General features: G+C 37.3%; 1 protein-coding gene across 1 annotated transcript in view; it reads left to right on the top strand.

The window, feature by feature from the left end:
* The window catches only part of CNTN3 (contactin 3), a 402,513-nt gene that overhangs the window by 68,182 nt on the left and 311,615 nt on the right, over nucleotides 1–22,716 (top strand). The window lies entirely within an intron of this gene.

The raw sequence follows: 22,716 nt of genomic DNA, 5'->3' as shown, positions 1-22,716 counted from the left end.
TCTCAAGTATGTACATCCAGGAGAGAAACTGTTAAGCCTTCAGCTTTACAAAAGGATGATATACTGTCATTGATTAGTATGAACCTATACTCCCCATAATTAGGGTATAAGAATTCATTTCACAGGCTCACCATCACTTGCTATTATGTAACTTTTTAATTTTGTTGCCAATCTGATGTGTATAAAAGCATATTTAATTACAGGATTAGTTTGAATTTCTTGATTACTGGTGAGGTTGAGCATCTTTCAGCATCTTTTGATATGTTTGTTAGTGTGCCGGTTTGAATGTATTGTGTCCCCCAAATGCCATTATCTTTGTAGTTTTGTGGGGCAGAAGTTTTTGTGCTGGTTGGATTTGCTTGGAATGTGCCCCACCCAGCTGTGGGTAATGAGATGTTCCCATGGAGGCGTGGCCCCGCCCATTCAGGGTGGGCCTTGATCAGTGGAGCTATATAAATGAGCTGACTGGGGGGAGGAAAGGGAGTGCAGCTGGGAGTGATGTTTTGAAGAGGAGCAAGCTTGCTAGAGAGGAACGTCCTGGGAGAGAGCCGTTTTGAGGCCGGAGCTTTGGAGCAGATGTCAGCTGTCTTCCTAGCTAGCAGAGGTTTTCTGGACGCCATTGGCCATCCTCTGGTGAAGGTACCCGATTGTTGAGGTGTTACCTTGGACGTTTTGTGGCCTTAAGACTGTAACTGTGTAGTGAAATAAACCCCCGTTTTATAAAAGCCTATCCATCTCTGGTGTTTTGCATTCTGCAGCATTAGCAAACGAAGACAGTTAGCTATTCATATTTCTTTTGGCATGATATGTTTCATCATGCATTTTATTCATTTTTCTGTTGGGTTGCTTGAATTTTTCTTATTGCTTTGTAGGAATCATTATATATTTAGGCACATAATTTTATTAATATATGACGCAAATATCTTCTTTAACTGTATGGTTTATATTTTTACCTTTTATTATATAATATGATAAGACAAAATTTAAATGTTTAATGTAGAAAATTTATCTTTTTCTTATGATTAGGGCTTTTTGAATGTTACTTTAAACATATGGCTCTCCTTCAAGGTCATTAAGATAATTCTTAAATATTCTTCTAAAAGTTTTAAAGTTTTGTGTACTCTAGCTGTTAGTGAGTTTTGATAGGGTAGTTTGTACTCCAATTTAACTTCTCTCCTGTATAGTTAACCAGTTGTCCCAGCACCATCTATACAATAGTGCAGCAAATTCTCAGTGTGTTCTGGGGACTGCTAGCATCCTTGAGGTCTTTTTAGGGATTCTATGAGGTTAAAACTGTTTTCATAATTACACCATTGGATTATTTTCTTTTTTACATATATTCTCTCACGAGTGTACAGTGGAGTTATTAAGAGGCTCCATGACATGCGACATCTCAAAAGAAAGCAGAAGATGAAATGAAAATCCAGTTAGACATTAGATATTTGCAAAAGTATAGAACTTTTTTGTTTAGAAAATATAATTGCTTTTATTAAAATATTATTTATGCAAGAACATTATGGGCTTAAGTTATCTATAAATTAATGAACAGATATATAACTTTAAACTTTCTGTTTGAGGTGCTAATATTGTAAATATTGGTAGATGTAACTCTAATCCACATAAACAAAAGCTGTTTGACATCTTAGCCAGTCTTTGATATAGTCTTTTTTGTTTTGTAGTAATTCTTATGTACTATTGCATTATGGTTTGGTTTTTCTCCTGGTGGCTAATGAAGTTGAGCACATTTTTTGACATTTATTGGCCATTTGGATATCCTCTTTTGTAAAGTGCCTATTCAATTTTTTGATAATTATTTTTCCTACTGAGTTATCTTTTTCTTATTGATTTTTTGAAGGATATATTGTACATTCTTGATATATATATATATGTTATTTCATATATATATGAAGAATGAATTGTTTCATTCTCTTAGCAGTGCTTTTTTTCATGAAAAGAAATTCTTAATTTTCATATATTCTAATTTATCAATTATTTCCTTAAAGTTAATAATTTTTGGGTCTTTGCCTCTCCTAAAGTCATGGAGCTTTTCTTTCATGTTTTCTCTTTGAGACATTATTGTTTTACTCTTTATATTTATATCTACAACCCATCTGGAATTTAATTCTGTGTACAGTAGAAAGTATAGGTGATGATTTATTTTTTTTTCACATGGATATCTACTTGATCAAGTACCGTTTCTTGAAGAGACCATCCTTTCCCCACTGCACTCCAATGTCAGCTTTGCCATATGTGAATGACCCTCTCTGTATGAGTACGTTTCTAGATAATCTGTTTTGTTTTATTTATTTCACTATCCTTGAGCCAATGACCTCACTCTCTTATATACCATGATTTTGTAATAAGGATTGATATCTGTTAGTATAAGTTCTACAGCCTTGTTCTTTTTCTTCAATATTGTCTTGGCTATTATTGGCCTTTTGAATTTCCATATAAATCTTACAATCTTATTGGTCCCTACCCAAGACTCCCACCCACACCCCTACCAAAAAAAAAAAAACCCCAAAAAACAAAAAATTAAACAAAGAAGAAACTGCTGGGTCTTGGTTCGGATCTGCATTAAATCTGTAAATAAGCTTGGTGGAGAATTGATATCTTTACAGACCTGTGTTTATAATTTAGGTATGTGATATACCTGTCCATTTATTTAGATTTTTTATACTTTCACTCAGTAATATTTTGTTTCACTTAATATAGAGGTTTTTTATGTCTTTTGTGGGAGTTTTTCCAAAGTATTTGATATGTATTATGCTTGAATGTCAATATTTGAGATTACTGTATATATGCTTAATAATTTACCTTCTCTGAGTTAACTCTGTGGCTTTAGGGTTCTATATATGTCCGTTAAATCCTGCTTGTTAATTGATTGTTCAAATCATTGGTATCCTTACTGAATTTTTCTCCATTTTTGTATCCATCACCGAGAAACCATAATGGTATTTCACACTGTGATTGTATATTTGTCAGTTTTTCCTTGTAGTTTGTCAAGTTTTGCTTTACATATTGAGATTGTTTTATTAGGTGAATACAGACTTAAAATTCTTATATCCTTCTGGTGAACCAAATCTTTATTAGTAGGTTAGTAAGGTTGTTTGTCCTTAATATTGGTTGTTTGTGTTAAAGTCAATTTTGCATGATAATCACCATAGTTGCTTCAGCATTCTTTTAGTTTGTATTTGCGTAACATAAATTTTTCTATTTTCTATCATTTTCTTTCGTCTCTTCTCTCCCTTGTCTTGTCTTGTCCATCTTCCCTTCTCTTTCCCTCTCTGCTTTCCCCTCTCCTCTCTTCTCTTTTTGGTCTCTATTACTGTTGTTTTTCTTATGAAGATTCATGTAGTTAATTTCCAGTACTCCCATGCATCACCACCTTCCAAACCCAGTATTGTCTTCTGGGCATGATTTATTTTTTTCAACTATGTAACCTCATTTAGAGCATGAATGGTGCATTACAGCTTCTCATTATTATAGTAAGGACAAGTTTTAAATCCTTAAATACAGATATGAAATTTTATAAGTAGGGTATAAGCACTATGTAGAATATTAGCCAACTTTTCAAAAATTATATGCTCTGGAGAAGAAAAAAAATGCCAGATGTGTATGCATCACCATATTTAGAATGACTTTATCTAGATTATGAATTTCTGGTGACTTCTAATACGCTTCTTTTTGCTTTTTTTATATATTAGTCAATGGATTTGTATTATTTATTCAATTAAAAGAAAAGAGATATAATTAAAACATTTAATGAAAAAATAGGATACATAATTTGTACATTGTGGTTACAAATATAAAAATTAAATACACTGTCCTTGCATATATGCATATGAAATAGAAAGAATGATTGACTGGTACTGCTTGGTTAAACTGGACCACTTAGACCTATCATTTTTTCTTACACACTTGTTGACTTAGGAGTTAAAAAGGTAGTTTGGATACAGAGGCAGAAGAAAGTCTTTGGTAGGAGGCAGTGCAGAGGCATAGGGTGGTTGGGCTTTGGGGATCTTCTACGACCTCTGTCGCTTAATTATCCATGTGTGGTTGGTTACTTGAGCAAATTACTTAATCTCTCCAGTTCCTCGTCTGAAATTCCTCATCTGAAATTTGATACCAGAGTAGTGTCTGCCCCCTCTGTTTGTGAGATTGACATTATCTGTGTAAAGCACTTTCTATAGAATGGGCATATAGTAAATGCTCAGCAAACTTGGGGGATTATTATTAAGGTATTTACCGTATGCTTGGAGAAACGGCATACATAAAGAAAATAACAATATACAAAACCTGTGCTAAGTGCCAAAACCAGACCAATGCATCATTTATAACCAAATAAATGTTTATACACGCTCATATGGTAAGGATAGATGTATTAATTAAGCAATACACAGAGGTAATCCCCCAAACTTGAGAATCTAAAAGTGTTCGTTATTATTTGTCTAGTAAATACTTTTCTACCACCCCCTCGTCTTTTACTGAAAGATAGTAATCTATGAAGAATCTATGAGGAAAATCTCAGAAAAAAAAATATATGCAGAGAAATAGAAATCATAGTGGAATTACAGCTCACAGAACTGGCTTTCTTTTTGAGGTATAGGCTTCTTTGAATATGGATAGCTGCTGGCTCTCAAAGAGGGAAATGTTTTGCTAAGTATGGGTTTTTATAGTTCTTAGAAACATTGTCCCCTGGAGTGGTAACCTTGTAGAAGCCGCCCTTCTATAATAGAATATGCTGCATGACAGGCCATGCAGGTCTGGATTTTATGTGTGCAGTTTTGGAAGGCTGTCTGCCAGGTCATTCTATTGCTTCTTCAGAGCAAAGGGAGACTGTTTTCTGAACAGATAGTGTAGAAATGGAAACTAATGCCTTTATGTTTAGGTGTTATTGCGGAACTTTTCATCGTATCAGCACATTCTTTCTTCCCTCTCACTTTCATTCCTAGCTCTTCACTTGCCCACTCCATCTCCACTCCCAAAGTCTTTAAAATATGTGCCAGTGAACTCAAATGTAAACAGGGAAGAAATGATAACCTACACCCGACAAAAGACCAGCCCTGGAATTACATGGTGGAGATATCTGTGTAGTGACTGCTTGGACCACTTTAAGGATCATGTTGTATTAAATTGCTACTTTTGAGTCATCCAAGAAAGAATTGGTGAAGGGTCTCATAGATTTTCTAGGAGGTGGCAGGTACAGCAGTGAGAGTCCTAAGATTCCACTAGACTGGCCTCCTTATTAGCTGGGTGATGGTGGGCAAATTTCTTCACTTCCCGAAGCCTTAGTTTTCTTCTCTATAAATGGGAATAATGATAGTGTCTTATTCATAGGGTATTTGTGAGGATTAAATTAGCTCAGTGTCAGTCACAAGATGGTCAATAAATGACAGAAATTACCATTAGCATTTGCCTTTTAATACTTTAAAAGATAATTTCTTAGCACTGATATTTGGTACTAAATACTTTTTTTAATATTCATTTTATTGAGATATATTCACATACCACGCAGTCATACAAAACAAATCGTACATTTGATTGTTCACAGTACCATTACATAGTTGTACATTCATCACCAAAATCTTGGTACTAAATACTTTTAATAAATAAAATTCTAAAGTTTCAAATTGACATTCTTGCTCAGAATGGTACATTCAATACTTGGAACCTCATTATCTCCCTCCTGTGTGTTCAGGGCTCTGGGCTAGGTTCATTCATTTACACTCAGCCCTGTGTCCATGGGAGACCATGGGAGGAGTAAGAAGAATTTATCCTAGCACACACTACAGTTAATAGGGGCTTTGTTTATGAAATGTTGGAAGAAGGTCATTTTATCCTCCTGTGTAATGTGAAAAGTCAACTGAGCTATTTGTTTTTTCTGATGGGCCAAGGGTGATATTCAAAATATTTAAGAAGGAGCATGGGACTGCCTGATCACAATGGGCAACAGCTGTGAACAGTTGGCACAGCTGTGCTGTGTACTCCTAGACTAAATACCTACCTAGAATGTGGCAGAGGTAGGGATTGGGTTGTGGCTGCAAATCTTCAGCACTTTCCTGGCTTTTAGTAATTAGTACGTCTAGAAAGTGCAGCTTTCTTGTTTTTTTTGTTTTGTTTTGTTTTGTTTTTCCATTTCTTTCTTCCAATCCTGTGTCAGGGAAGTGCATTTTACACACACACACACACACACACACACACACACACACACCCCCACACCCACACCCACAAACACAGATCTATATCACCTATCATGGACTTGAATATCCATAATTCCTTTGTATCTTTTGTATCATAAAGCCCTTAAGTATTCACACTGCCCAAGTGATAATGAACGTGTATTCAAATACACAGGCTCCAGTAACATGGAGTGTCTCCAAAAGGAACGTTATACAGAAAGAGTTTTATTATGATTAGCTGGAATCCGTGTTTTTTGTTGTTCCTTTAAAAGTTGTTTTAAAGCACCCATTTTGGTAGATAAAACAACTAGAAAGACGCTGCAAATAATTGGGATTAGGATGAATATGTAAGGGAGAGGAAAATTTTAACTGAAGTTCAGCAGTCTCAGTTTTCTTAGCTTGTGATAAGATCTTAATCACTTTGCTCTCAAACTGTAAAATTAGTAGATTATGTAACCAAAAATAGGGTTCTTATTGCACACTCCAACGTGTTTCACAAACTGATGAATCTGCACAAAATCCTTTCTAATAAGCATCATCCTAGACAGGTTTTAGGGGTTTGAGTCCCAATCGACAAGCTCAGGTGCACAAATCCCACTTCCTATTTTTCTATAACTCACTTTAGGTTTTGTTTGTTTGTTTTTATGGCAAACACTTATTCTGCTGCAGTCCCTGTGGGCTCCCTCTCCCCCTACCCCCCTGTGTCCTGTCATATTTCCCATAGTCATTGCTGAGCTTACAAACTGGGAAATGGAAAATGAACAGGGCTTGGAAGGGTGGGGTCACGCCTGGAATTTTGCATAAGCCCCTCTCCTGGGAAACCATGTAAACATTCTTCTCTCTAGTCTTGCTACTCCCCTGTAGACCTACAGACCTCTATGCCTCTAAACCCAGGGAAATAATTTCTTAGTCTTGAAGGAAATTCTCCCTTCTCTGTCTATGTGTTTCCTGTCAAGGCTTTTGTTTAATTTCCTCAGTGGTTTTTTGGAAACGACTTTTGCTTTTGGAAGGAACTCATTTGGGGAAACTCCTTGAGCTTTCCATCCTGCCTCAGCCTTCCCTGCAGCAAGGAATTACAAAGCTAGTGAAAGAGGGAAATAAACCGAAGTTCAAAATGTTAAAGCTACCACGGAGGTGAAGACAGTTTTCACTCCTGTCCCTGACAGCTGGGATTGGAATTTGGAAGGATCTTGTGTCCTAGCCAGTGGTCCTAAATGTATGGTCTACGCCACATCAGAATTAATTTGGGAAATTTTTAAAAATTATAAATTCTGGGCCCGCTGCCTGGAAATTGATTCAGTGGGACCAGGGGATCTGTGTTTTCACATAGGTTCCCCAGATGGTTTGATATGGAGTCAAGTGTGGCAACTAGTGCCCTAAATCTGATGTTCATTAATTTAACACATATTGTTTTGAATGTCTGCTGGGGCTGGACACCGTGGTAGGCTTTGTGGCATACAAAGAATGTGCATGGAAATAACCAGGGAAAAAGGGGCCACAGCAGAGCTTGTCTTTATTTGAAGAAGAGTTTCTTAACAGATTTTGATGATATTGTTCTAATGTTCCTTTCCCACAACAATGTATATTTAGAGACCTCACATTCCTGCCCTGTGAGCCCCATCTTGTCTGCTGGGTTAGCATTTGGCAGCTCTCTGTCATACCCACCTGAGACTGTTCACTCATTTACAATTCCTGACAGTTTCTTTAATATATTACATCAAATTCTGGGTATATTTTAGGGAAGTTGGAGTATATACTTTTGAAAACTTCCTCTGAATCTTGTTGTTCTGAAATGTGAAAGTTCAGTGAAGGGGATTGTTCTGATTCTATAAAATAAAATTATGTCTTCAAATGTCCATGTTGTGGCACTTTATCTAGTGAGTCTAGAGAAGCAGGAAGTAAGCTGAATCAGTGCTCTGAAAAAAAATGAGAAATCACTGAGACCACTCCCCAAAGCATATTTAATCATAACTGTATTCATCCAGGAGTATTCAAGATGCTGAAGAAATATATTGCTCTGGTATTCGGAGTTGAACCTTTACCTCCATATCTGGATGTAACGTTAAGGTAAATTCATTTCCACCCCACTCCCCATCAGTCTGACAAAATCTGGGGAAATGACAAAAACTCTGACGACTGCTCTGTGCATTAAAATGTGTCAACTCTTAGTTCAGCCTCAAAGTCTTTGTTAAGGTCCTCAAACTTTTTTTGCCAGTAGTTACAAATGCTTCTCTAATATTCCAGATGGCACGCATAGAAAATGTTGGTATCTGTATGGCACCCACACTTATAGAGTGGAGGTTTCCTATGGCCTGAGGCAACTGGCCGCAGCCTGTGACAAATCTCGTTTGGGCACAGGTTTGGGGACCCTCTGAACTTTGCTGCTAAGCTTTGGGTGCTTAGAGATGAGCTCAGAAGTGGATGAAAGAGAACCTTCTTGGTGCATAAAATAAATATAATGAGACACTTCCTAAGTAACAGTGATTTTCTCCTGTGAAAACTGGAGGAGGTGAATCTTCTTTGCCACTTTCATACCTCTCCCAATGAAAAACTAAAAAAAAAAAAATGTTTTCTAAAAAACTGCATTCCTGGTTTTTAAAAAATGATGTCTTTCTAATACGGAGTGTGACACATTTCTCCAGGAGCAGTTACGCTTTTCAGGATTATGGGTGAGAAAATGAATCTTGTGCGGAGGTATTGCAGACATATTTGTGAGTGCACAGAAATGTTTTTGAGGTTATTGTGGTTTTAATTCGTTGCTTGTTAATGTTGAAGAACTGGGAGATCTCATGTAAAACTCCAAATGTCCAGGGTCTTCTGAAAAATTGGGCCAGTCTGGCAGCCCTGTGCTCAAACTGCAATGTGTCAACAACCCTAAAGCTGAGTTAGGGGTGCACATGCTCATGTTCTGGGTCTCCTGTGGTTTTGTATCTGGCCTGTGTGATCCATGTGCATTGCAGATTATTCCATGCAGGAAGGGAGTTTGAGGTCCCTTCTCTCCCGTCGATTTGTGGGCCTCATTGGAACTATTCTCTATTTGTATGAAAAAATGGAGGCTGGTTGTGTGTGGAAGGGGTGAGGTGTTTCTCCTCTGTCTCCTTAGCTGAGATGATATTGTGGATATAAATTCAAACTGTTATCGCAGTTTGCCTCAATTTAGATTCACACATTTTTGTTGATAGAATGGATGTTTTATACACCTAGAAACAGCGCCCAATAGGTGTGAATTCTAAGCAAATAACTATTCATAGCCTCTGTTAGCATTTCCAAAAGGTGTCAGAATCACTCCTTTCATTGTGATAAAGCAATTTTTAAAAACATGGTTAAACAACTAAGTGTTTTAAAAAAAGATGTAAGCAGTCCATGAACTGTTAAACTCTCTTTAAAAAGTCAGCAACCCATGTTTGAATCCATGCTTTATTAAATCTTTGGGTTATCTCCAGATTAAGTGCCCATATTTAATTTCATGAGAATAGTAACAGTAACCACCAATTCTTGAATATCAAGGAGATAGCTCAGAATATAATCACAAGATTGATCTTAATTCTCACAATAAACCCATTATGCACACATTTTCCATCCCTCTTGCACACGTGTAAAATTGAAGGGCATAAGAAGTTTAAGTAACTTTCTCAAGATTATAAAACCAAAAAAAAAAAAAAAAAAGAAAAGAAAAGTAATATTGCAACTGTGATTAACTTAGCTCATCCTCTTTCTTATGTATTTTAATCTATTTTTGAACACCACTCATAGTAAGAAGTGCTAGTTATTTCAGGACTTAGTACTTACGTACACTGGACTTCCATAGTATCATTTTATAAAAGTGTACTAATCTTTATTATATTCAGTGCATTCTGATACATTTAAAAAAGAGTTAGTTGTAGTCCTCTAAAAGGGACACAATCTGAATTTTTTGGAAAACACTGTATTAGCAGCTAACGTGTTAGGGAAGCCATTGCTGATGGAGTGGTGAGAAAGAGGGAAAGGGAGGGGTGCTCATTAAAAATGAGGCCGCAATTCAAGGGGGTTTGCTTCAGAATAATTCATAAGCCCTACATTTGTTCATTGTATTCATGTTTTACCTCACAATAAAATATATTTTAAAATTCCATATTAAATATGGTATAGATAAGATTTGTGCACTTTAAATATGCAAATTATATCTAAAATAACTATAAAAATAATAATCAAGTAGAGGCTGAGGTGGGGGTGAGTGGAGCTATAGATAAAACAAAAATGGCAGAATATTGATGTTGATGGAAGTTGGATAATGGGTATGTGGGGGTTCCTTATACTATTCTGTTCACTTTGTATGTGCTTGGGTTTTCCCTAATAGAAACTTTATTTAAAAATGAAGGGCCACCCCCTCTCTCTCTGGCTAAGCCAACTTGAAAGGTGAAATCACTGCCCTCCCCCCTACGTGGGATCAGACACCCAGGGAAGTGAATCTCCCTGGCAACGTGGAATATGACTCCCAGGGAGGAATGTAGACCTGGCACCGTGGGACGGAGAACATCTTCTTGACCAAAAGGGGGATGTGAAAGGAAATGAAATAAGCTTGAGTGGCAGAGAGATTCCAAAAGGAGCCGAGAGGTCACTCTGGTGGGCACTCTTATGCACACTTTAGACAACCCTTTTTAGGTTCTAAAGAATTGGGGTAGCTGGTGGTGGATACCTGAAACTATCAAACTACAACCCAGAACCCATGAATCTCGAAGACAGTTGTATAAAAATGTAGCTTATGAGGGGTGACAATGGGATTGGGAAAGCCATAAGGACCAAACACCACTTTGTCTAGTTTATGGATGGATGTGTAGAAAAGTAGGGGAAGGAAACAAACAGACAAAGGTACCCAGTGTTCTTTTTTACTTCAATTGCTCTTTTTCACTCTAATTATTATTCTTGTTATTTTTGTGTGTGTGCTAATGAAGGTGTCAGGGATTGATTTAGGTGATGAATGTACAACTATGTAATGGTACTGTAAACAATCGAAAGTACAATTTGTTTTGTATGACTGCGTGGTATGTGAATATATCTCAATAAAATGATGATTAAAAAAAAAAAAAAAACACACAGGATCTAAAAGATCTGAATATATTGGACTAGTTGAGTTTATCACTGCAATGTGAAAAGAGGATTTAAAAAAAAAAAAAAAAAAAAAAAAAAAAAATGAAGGGCCACCAAGCTTTTATATTCTGTTTTCCCACAAGGCTAGTGGTGGTATGTGTGGAGAACACAAGCACGATGTAGTGTGATCTTTCTTCAGTGAAGTTGTGAGCTGTTAAGTAGCGAGGATGGAAAGAAGCTTCTTTTTTTTAAATTAACTTTTAAAACTATAAGTGGGGCAGAAATGTATAGTAGTTAAATGCACAGGCTCTGATATTAGATAGCTGTGGGCTTCAATCCTGTTTCTGTGAACTTGACCCAGCATCTCATTTCTCTGAGACTTGGGTCTCGTGTAGAATGAAGCTATTGATGACCCTTACTTCCTAGGGCTGTCTAAGGATTAGAGAAGGAAGCTGGTTTTAGGGTCTTTCTGAGGCTAAGCTGCTCTAAAGTTGGCTTCTAACCTTGTCGCTATTGACATTTTGGCCAGATAATTCTTTGTTGCATTGAAGGATGTTTACCAGCATCCCTGGCCTCTAACCACTAGATGCCAGTAATGCCTTCCTAGTTGTGAAACTAAAAAAAAGTCCCCATACATTGCCAGGTGTCTCCTGGGGGGGTGGTGCCAAATCACCCCCTGTTAAAAACCACTGCCCTGGAGCTAAACACATCAGGAGTATATATGCCTTCCCAAGCTTTGAACAGAGGCATAAAGCTTCAGAGAACCAAGTTCTATCCATGCCTTAGGGTGAGCCTAGAATAGATTTAGTAGAGTCCTGGCAACTAGGGATTGAATAAAACATACCAGACTTGAGTGGAGTCATCCATGTGAACTTGGTCATGTTTACTTATCCTTTCTTGACCTTGATGACTTCATCTGTAAAATGAGGATAATGATAGTACCTCCCTGGTAACCTCACTGGCATTTATATTTATATGCACTTCCCTGGTACACATTAAGCAGTTTAGTGTTTCCTGGCATTCTCTACCTGGAACGCACTGTGCCTGAATTGCAGTTTGTATATCTGGGAGATAACAGGATTCTCTGAAGATCTGTGATAGTATCATATTTTGTTGTTAGTGTTCTTAAATGTTTCTAAGTGCTTTGAGAAACCAAGAATGCTTCCTCTTGAGTGTGCTATCTGAGCAGTTTCAAATTTAAGAGAAGAAAGTGTAATAGTACTGCAGCTGGTTTTTAGAGCTCCTCAGAATGGAATGATGCCATAAAATCAAGCCATAATTTCTGAATTAATTTAACAATTAATATAAAAATACAACCACAGGTGTACATGGGCATGCTGGGTGTTCTTGTCCCATTTTTGAGACTTGGAGACTGATAAGGAGCCCCAGAGACCAGCCTGACCATACTCCAGAAAAAAGTCTGCGTCCCAGAGTCTTTCTTTGCTCTTTTAGCCATGGAATAGTAGGGAATCTCTTCTCTTTCCTTTTCAGTATGCTTTTAATCGTGTTCATTGGATTTGGCCGAGGCAGAATCATTGCCAAACAAGTTACCTCCAGGATGACTCTCCCTCTAGAAAAACAGGCCCTTTCCTTCCTATATTTTGAATTTTTCCCTTCAGTTTATAAATAGGCTCAGGAATTTTCCAACCAGAAAATGCCCTCCATTACCTCTCTATTGACCCTCCCCCCATCTCTAGCCACCATCCCACCTCCCTCATTCTAACTTACTGAAAGAATAGCTGATTCTCACTGTCCCCACTTCCAGGCTTCTGTTCACACTTCTACCCATCATAACCTGGCTGATACAGCCCTGGGGTCACTGACACTGGGCTTGATTACATCACCAGAGGCATTTTTGTGAGCCCTAATTTATAGGCCATCTCTCTCCTTTCCCTTTCCACCTCCCTCTCCCCCTCTCCTTCTCCCTCCCTCCCTTCATTCTTTCTCCTTCTCATCCTTTCTTTCTTGCTCTTGTTTTTTTTCCTACTATTTTGCTTCTTGTCAGCCCTCCTTTCCCCTCTGTCTCTTTCTTCTGTTTCCTTTTCTTTTACTTTCTTGAGGTAAAAATTACATACTATAAAGTTTACTCAGTTAGGGTACAGTTCAGTGAATTTTAGTAAATGTACAGGGTTGTGTAACTAACACCACAGTCCAATTAGAGAATATTTCCATCACCCTAAAAAGAACCCTCAAGCCCATTTGGACTCACTCCCCATCCCCATCCCCATCCCTAGACAATCTGTTTCTTTTGATGCTCTCCCTCACTCTCTTGCTAAACTAAAGCCTCTGTACCTTCAACTTTCATAACACAATCCACACGAGTTGCACTGAAACTCTCAGAATGTCCCGTGACTTACTTCTCCAGGGAGCTCATCTTCCTCTGCTAATGCCTTAAATGTTGGGCTTTCCCAACCTTCTCTCTCAGCCAAGTGCTTCTGAGTTTTCCCTGAGTTATCTCATTCACTCCCATGGTTTAAGTATTATCTCCTAAGTTGCTGGATTTTGCTGATGTTGTCACATGCCCCCTTCCTTGACTCCTAGGGAAGCCGTCATCTTGCTTTAAGAATTACTGCGGCTGCCACCTATTCTAAGATGTGTCTGTGGTGTCTCCCCATTTCCTAGCCATTGATTATATTCCTTATCTATAACTGTACATTGAAGAGGCAAAACTCAGGAGATGTAACCCTCATGCAACTTTTATTTGCTGTCTCCCCCCACCCCCCTTATATTCTTTCCATGGAGTCCGTCTCCTCATTCCTCCCCTGCCCTGAATGAAAGTGCAGGTAGCACCCCAACACTCTGCTTTTGAAAGTCCTTTGGTAACAAACACAGTTTCTCACAGTGACTCTCTGGTGGGTTCCTTAGAGATCCCCAGACCCTGGGTGTGTGTCCCCCTCAGATCTCTTAAGGTGAGTGATATACTCTCCCCCAGCTGGTCATTCCATTACCATATTAGAAATGAGTTTTTTTCTTCATTTTTAAATAAATTTATGTTTTTGAATAATATATGTATGTTTTAGAAATTTTCAAATATGTAAAATAATGCACAGAGAAAAGTATTTTATTTTTCTATTCCATGTCCTTAGGCACAAAGTTCCCTTCTCCAGAGACAACCACTTTTACTATTCTTGGGTATCCTTCCAGAGGTAGGATATTCTGTACATCAATGTATATTCTATACATGGACGAATGTATGTGTTTCTATGTTATTTTGTCCTCACACAAAAGGTAGCATATTTGCACACATTGTTTTGCCCCTTATGTTTGTGATTTAGGTATATCTTGATGATATTTTAAGTCCAATTAAATTGTATGCTTCTTAGTTCGTGCCTAGTATGAGATGGTACGTTATCAAAGTGCGTATACTTGAAATCAAACAGAAAAGTTGTTTATATAATAGTCCAGTCCTTTCCCTTACAGAACTGGTAACTGAAATATGATGCATTATTGCTTATGTGACTAGTTTCCATTGCTGGTTCTATTAATGCAGACCTTTAAATATAAATAAAATATCAGGTTATGCTTTTGGGTGCCTAATGGTCTGATTGCCCAAGTGTTCCATTCGATACCTGTTGTATAGAAAAAAAAATGTTGAAGGTACTCAGCCTCTATCTTTGTTTCTCCTGGGCGAGTTCCTTATCCTGTCTCTACTTCTCTTTCTTCATTTGAAAAATGGGATTGATGACAAAGGGAGCCTTGGGGATTGCTGTGAGGATTAAGTGGGTTATTATAGGGAAATGGCTCAGAGGAGTGCCTGGCTCATAACCAGCACTCAAGAAAAGTTAGTTAATCACTATTTGCTTTTCTTTCCGGGATTTTGAAAATCATCTTTGTAGAAAAGTCTTTCCATTATAGTTATTAAGCCACTTTATTTTTTTTATTTTTAAGTTTTTTTATTGTGAACTTTAGCATAACTTTAGCATAACAGTGATAACTTTCAAAGTACAATTTCACAAGTTGTTAGAAAGCAAATTTCAAAGAATGTCATGGGTCACAGTTCCACAACTTCAGCTATTTCCATTATTGTAAAATCTGATATACGTATAGAAGGGTGTCAGCTCTCAATGTACTACATCTAAATAAGTAGTCATATAGGTAATTTCAAAACTTGTTATGGGTTACAGTTCTATAGTCTCAGTCCCTTCCCTACTATTATGCAATAGAAAGTATATACAAAAAGGTGAAGACTTTCAAGGCACAATTCAACGAAGAGCTATAGAGCAAATCCCAAAGGATGCTATAGGCTACAGTTCCACCATGTAATTTGCCTCCTTCCAGCCATTCCAACAACCCAGCATCCAAAAAAAGTATATAATTATGTAAAGTTTTAGTATTCATAGATCTTTGTTAAATCTTGTCTTGTTTGTTGCCACCCCTGCCTCTTACTTAATCTCTTTCTCCATCTTCAGGGGAGTCTAGGCAGTGAGCACCCTAACTTGTTCATATTGAAAGGGCATGTTGGCAGTATGGGGAAGGGGGCTGCATCTGATTGTTGTTCTTAAAGAAGCTGTTGCCTCTGGATTAAGCCACTTTAAATGCTAAATAAAGAGAGGATGGAAGGAGTGTGGTTTGCAGACTTAGGACAGGTGCGCTTCTCCTCATGGCCATGTAATGAAGTCGAGAGTACTTTCCCATTTGGTAAGAAGGAAAGAAAACCTGTACTGCCCTTATAATTATGAAAATTAGTCTTTGTTCATTTTGTTCCTTATTTAATTTGGAAAATGTCAAGGGTAATAATATATTATGAAATTTGCTTATCTTTTAGTTTTCCTTTCATCATTAAATGTGATAGGACACAAAAGTCACAGTCCCCCATTTGTGGTAGGATTCTGATTTTCAATGGAAGCATGAAACTTAAAAGAAAAATGTTAGACAAACACCTTATGTCTATCCTGGAAAAACGTTAGACAGTTCAGATCTTTTTTCAGTGGTGAAGATTCAGTTTGAAAATATGGCAGCTTTACTGAAACTTGGACTTGCTTCAAAACAGAACTCTTAGAAACATGCTGCAAGGGTGATTACTGTGTGCCAAGTAAAAGTCATCCACAACTGGAGACATGTTTGTAAAGCCATGGGGCCTGGAATTGGCCAGGTTAGTTTGAGGCTTAAAGCAAAGCCAGGAAATTGAAATAAACCCTCTGTCAAATATACTTATGAAGAGTTGACATTTCATCTAATATTTTGAATCAAGTCATGAGTTGGCATGATTTGGTAGCTGTGTCTTTTCCCTTCTTCTTGCATTCAGATGAAACTAGTAGAACAAAATGACAACAGGATTTATAATTTTTCCCAACATATCATCAGTGATGTGGGTCTTGCCAGAGAAGGTCTCTTTGCGTTATGCCTTTTAGAGACTCTGAAATCGATACAAAGCATCTCAGAGTGTTCTGACACTACTTTTTATATATCTGATCCACCTATTGCAATGCATTAGCAGCAAGAATTCTGATTGCTACTCCATATGCAGACTAATTGCCAAAACATCAAAAGCAGAATTCACTGGCTGTAAGAAATAACATGCATCCCATATTAAAAATGACTTCAGAATTTCGGCTTTTTGTCAAGCCTTTTAACAGTGGACTTCTCAGGAACATTTATTTTTTTGGACCGAATTTGTTTTAATTTCTATTTGCACAATGTAGCTGTATTTCTATTTTATAACATCCATTAATTTATGTATGGAAAAGAATATATATGCATATATGTGTATAAATGTATATTTATCTACAGACACATATAAACATGAGGTCTATGACAAATAAATTATTTTTCAATATAATAAAATAAATTGTATGTACATAAGTTAGCCTGTGTTTGTCTGTGTTCATTTGGACTGGAGGGACAGGTGGGTCTGGAGATTTTGTTGATTCTCAACAGGGACCTTGACCTAAAAAGGTAACGTCCCACTGGTTTTTGCGGATTGTAGTCTAGTTGGAGGGAGAAGCCCTGTTGTAAATAAATATAATAGAAGGTGTTGAAAGTGTTGAGGGCCTAAGGAGGAACGTAAAGTGCTCTCAGTATCCACAGGAGCTTGAGATGACTTCCAGCTGGCATTTGCCTTATTTGCTGATTGTGCTACTGTAAACACAGAGCTGCTGATATGGAAGATAACGTCAAACTGAGCACATTATATTCTCCCCTCTCCTTAGCTGCTGAACACTTGTGAACTGCAGGGAGGATGGGTGTGAAGTTGTCAGGAATCTTGGATTGGAAGCCCAGACTTCATGTAAATTCCATCCCCTGCCAGGCCAGTTCCTTTTAGAAGGAGGCAAGTTTAGTAGGCAGAATGGATGAACTACATTATTGGGTGATGTACAGATTATGACTGAATGAATGATTATGATAATGAGTGAGAACAGAGTGTGTGTATCATGTCTGATTTCTGACCTAGCAGAGTGTACAGTCTGATATAGCAGGTAGACCCATTCGTTAGTTGACGACCACGGTATGGTTACATACCCTGATGGAGGATTAATACAAGTTCTAGAAGATGCAGAGTACAAAATCTTTAGGTATCAAACTTCTATCAGTTAGTAATTGAACATGTTACTGTATTAAAATTCTACAGCCTGCTCAAGTTTTGTTCTTGTTTGTTTGTTTTCTTTGTGGAGGGTGGGGTGGGAATAGTGTATAGTCATGAATACAATTTGTTTCTCAAATATGGAAGTTGGAAGTAACTTTTTGCAGAGGTGAGGGATGATGGTACATTAAGCAGTCCTTCTAGAAAAAATTGCTATACGGTTTGTCTTTTGGAAAACAAAATACTTACTCTTAATATGATGCAAGTGAAGCTAGAGCATTCTTACACCTTAAGTTTCCACTACATCAAAAAACTTAATTCTCTGAGCTTTTGCTAAGACTATATTCAAAGTTGTCTATATATATATTTCAAATTATAAATTATGTATCAATACTTTTTCATCCATAGACTTAGTAGTAATTTTGTAAAGTATATGGCAAAAGCCACAAGTTGTTCTAAAAGAACTTTGGAACATTTTTGGTTTTTAGTCCAACCAAGGCCTAGCATTTTTTGTAGCTCAGCTGACATTAAGAATAGATAGTACAGTTGTCAATATGTACTAAATTTTGGGGCTATTTAAAGACTGCCAACTTGAACATGTTGTGAATATATTTGCTTTAGTCCAAAATGCAAAGGTCTGTTAGTTGAGAAAATTCTAAAGAATATCTTTTATTTCCCTTGGATTTAAAGCATTCCCATTAATAGTAGACTATTCCTACTGTAGCAGGTGACATTTTGAAGAATATTTGTTTTGCTCCAATAGCTTCCTTTGTATTTATTTTAGCTTTGTGATTTCAGAAGTTGAATGAGCTTTAAGATGTCTCTTCTATCTACCATAATACGTGGCAATGCTGGGAAGTAAGGTCATGATTGTATTAATTACCTTCATTATTTATAAAGTCAATGCCCTACATTAACATTGATTAAAACAAGCAACATAGTTTTTAAAAATAATCTTGAATGCAGTTTCTTTTTACCTTCAAACTTCATGCAGTGTGTATGTAGATATGAATGTTAGAATATGTCTGTTAACAATTCTCATGTCTTAAATCAGAAAGTTTGCCTAATACTGTCTAGCCTCTGATTTATATGCATTTGTAGGTGAGAATGAATTTTGGGTGTTAAAAAATGTTTTCTTTTCATCCTCTTAAGCAAGTTACAGATGAAAAGATATCTGAGTTGAATGTTCCTTACAAATCTGATCCTTTCAACTCCCTTTGTTAAAATTGCAGGGACTTTTCAAAGGGCTTTATCCTGAGACAGAAGTTCTTAGCCAGGCCTATAAGGTTGACCCCCATTAATCATCTGCAGTCGCATGTCATACACAGTCAATTCAATCATCTGCTCTCCATCTTAATAGTGGTCTTTCTTTTTTTGTAGCAAGTCATGAACACTTACGTTACAGGGCCTTTGACTATTCTAGTCCTTATGCCCAGAGTTAACTGCCAAAATAGTTAACCAGCATCAGGTCATGGGCCAGACAGTAACCCTTAGGTGGTGGAATCAGGGAGGTGCCACAGGCCAGGGCAGCTTGGGAGATGAGGTGGTGGGTGACGGGGGTGGGGTGGGATCCAGACAGCGGCTATTCACCAGCCTATTAACCAGCTCCTAAGGCCATAGCCAGCCCTTTTCTATAACTGGACAATTTCTTCTTTGCAACTCCTTCTTCCCCCCACCAAACATACACACGTGTGGTTTATGACATCTCTTCATCAGGCTATACTCCACTTCCTCAGGGAAGCCTTCTCTAACCTTCTGATGAAGGAGAATCTCATTTAGACTTTCATAGAACCTGCTACTCTTCTATCATACCTTTCACAGTAGACAAATTATAAATACTGTGTGATTCTTTGAATAATGTGTTACTCCCACTGGTTGGTATGTTGCATGAGGACAGGGGTCATCTCTTCCTCTCCAATCTCCCCTCCAACCTTCCTCCAGAATGTTAAGTCCAGCACCTAATAGGTGCTCAGTAAATATTTGTTAATTGAATGAATTTCCAAAAAGATTTCAGAACTTTCTTGCACCTGCTCATTCTTATTAAATGTAACTGATACGCATTTTACCTTGGGGATGCAGTGATGAGAAGATAAAATTTTTCAAGCTCTTATTTTCCATATGCCTTCTTACATACTTTTCTGAAATAATTTTCAAATGGTGGCTCAATCCCATGCTGTGATTCATTCTTTCATTTCAGTAGAAATGCTTTTCACTCACTTTATATCCAGTGCAACGATTAATCTCCCCTGTTGATTTATTCATTTTTCTGAAAGCACAGCAAGAAACATGCTTGAAAGCCTCCTATATACCAGGGTGTTTGGAACATTGGAGCAAAAAGTGATGGATAAGTTGTGGTCCTACCTTCAGAGATTTATCAGTCCATTGATTGGTTCCTTATCCTGTTTATAAGAGTTTATAACATTCTATTTTCAATAAGGTATTAGAGCATAAACAGTATTTTTTTGTTACCTGTATGACGTATCACAAAGCTTGGCATATTTATCTGGGTGCTTTTGAATAATTAAGATGAAGAAGAGGATGATGATGGTGATGATGATGATGACGATGATGAGTCCTTTGCCAGAGTTTTTCCTAATTTCCCCCTGAAAATCCCAACTGCTTTTTCTTTTTAGTTTTATTACTTTGATATAACCAAATTCTTTCCAGGTTAGTTAGGGTTTAAACTGTATATCCATAACCTCTACAAGGAAGGAAATACCAGTTCAGCCAATATTATACTCCTTAAGCCTTTCAAATTGTTGAGTCTCACCCACTGTTCCGCAACTTTAATGTACCTTGCCATCTCCCCCTAACTTTCCATGAATCTTTGACATGTCATGTGTCTTCAATTCATTTTATGTTTCCCATGCCTTTTGTGACTAATTGTCATCATATTTTGTTTGACAGTTCTAAAAATTATTGGCTATTATATGTATATATATGTATGTGTGTGCTTGTGTGTGCATGTATATATGTGTCTCTTTAGGTATGTGAGTGTGTGTGTGTATAGAAATAAATATATATATATTTATCTTACTCTTATTTTTGTATTACAGTTTTCTCGCATGCATAGAAGCAGGTTTTTGACGGTTATGGCTATCAGGTATAAATTATATCTAATCTAGAGTGATTTCAGTTATTATTTGAAGTAGTAATTGAAAATAAAAATTATGCAAATAAAAAGGCCTAGGAACCTCAGAGGTGTTAACATGGAAATAAGATGTGTTGCTGATGCAGCAGAAGCCAAGGAAGCTAGGCTAGGTAGCTGAAAGCCCTTGGTCCTAGGAAGGAAAATCAGCCACCGGAAAGACTTGAACAGTATGATGATTGATTGGGGTGGAATGTGGGTCCCTCTTGTGTACTTGAATTCGTCAGTATTTCTGACTGTTAGTCATCTGAGACCTGAAGTTATTGAAATTAGCTTCAAAAAGTGCGAGTTTCATATCCATAGTGTGGCAGACACTATGTGTGCCTCATTTACAGTCTTGCCTTTGTCACTTCAGTACACACGCTACTTCCATTTGCCAGCACCTGCCTTTCTTTACGAGAAGTCTTATTTTTTTTTCAGGGAAGGGATGTTCTGGAATCATTTTGCTGGCTCAGTGGGAGACTAGAAGTGCTGGGTAATTAAAACCCCTTGGGAGCAGCCCCCAAACAACGAGTAATGGGAGTTGGTGTATAAGTAACCCAGCTCCTTTGCACCTTGGTGGGACAACTAGGACAAAGGTTCTACACAGACTGACCCAATGGGAATAAGCTTCAGCCACCCTCAGAGGTAGATGGCTTTCTATCTTATCCTTTCTTGGCTGCCTTCTATCCCCTGTCTACCAATTTTGTCACTTGCCTCACAAGTAAACTGCCTGTACTTGGATTCTTTTCACAGTGTTCGCCTTAGGGCGAACCCAAACTAAGACACAGGTTAATAATGGAGAACAGTGAGAGGAGGTCAGAGATCCCATGAGGGTGTAAGTTTCTAACCTGCAGTTCTTGGAACAGTAGTTCTCAATTGTAATTCCATCTGTGCAGCTCCCATGGGCTTAGTCAGAGTTATGCTGAATCCCAGACTTTCTATCTGCAGTTCCACCTCTTATTTCTCACACAAGAACTTGCATGTCAATAAGAACAACATGACTATAGGAATGACTGATCTGATGTATTATTTTAAGCATATAATTTGCAAATCATCATAATTGCCCTCTTGAAATTATGATTATTTGGGACGTCCTTAATATCAGATTGAATACATCACCTGTCAGGAACCCATGGGTGTGTTCATGGTTATGAAGCTGGGATTTCTCCTTTTAGTTCAGCAACTACTAAAACAGCCCAGTCAGTAGCAGCTGCTGAGTCAGAGTATTGTAATGCTACTCTGCTAATGTGGCAGACTTTAAAATAGTTAATTCCCATGTGGGTAGCGGCTGAGTTTCAGCATTTGTGGAAAGGCTACTCTAATTTTAGGTGTTTGTATCTAGTCTGCTTGATCATTAAGCATGCAAATTAACTACAAGTTGCTATGGAAAGTTACATAGGACTTTCACATAATTATTTCCTCTCATCCAGCATATACAAATTTATGAAAATTCAAGAAAGCAAAAAAAAAAAAAAAAAAGTTAATTTCCAGGGTTCTCAGAGTGAGCAGTTTCCACCATTAGCATTTAGATGTGTTTTATGCAGCATGTGTAATCAGGGGCATTCTGCAAGTGCCACTGGAAGAAAAACAGGCTTATGATGGACATTGTTCATTCTATTTATAATTTGTATAACTTATTAGGGATTTAAAGACTACAAGATGCAGTGTTTCAAGATATCTGCTTTTTTTTTTTTTTAGTTTCACCAGATGTTATCATTAGAAAAAATGAAAAAAGATAGAATTTCAAGTAATAATTGATTTGTTGCAGTTATTATCTAGCAAAAGTTTTAATATTTTATATAGTAATTTTTAGTACT

The sequence above is a fragment of the Choloepus didactylus genome, chromosome 1 (assembly GCF_015220235.1).
Source record: "Choloepus didactylus isolate mChoDid1 chromosome 1, mChoDid1.pri, whole genome shotgun sequence".
Taxonomy (NCBI): domain Eukaryota; kingdom Metazoa; phylum Chordata; class Mammalia; order Pilosa; family Megalonychidae; genus Choloepus; species Choloepus didactylus.
Note: the sequence above shows the minus strand (reverse complement) of the source record. Positions and strands in the feature narration are given on the sequence as shown.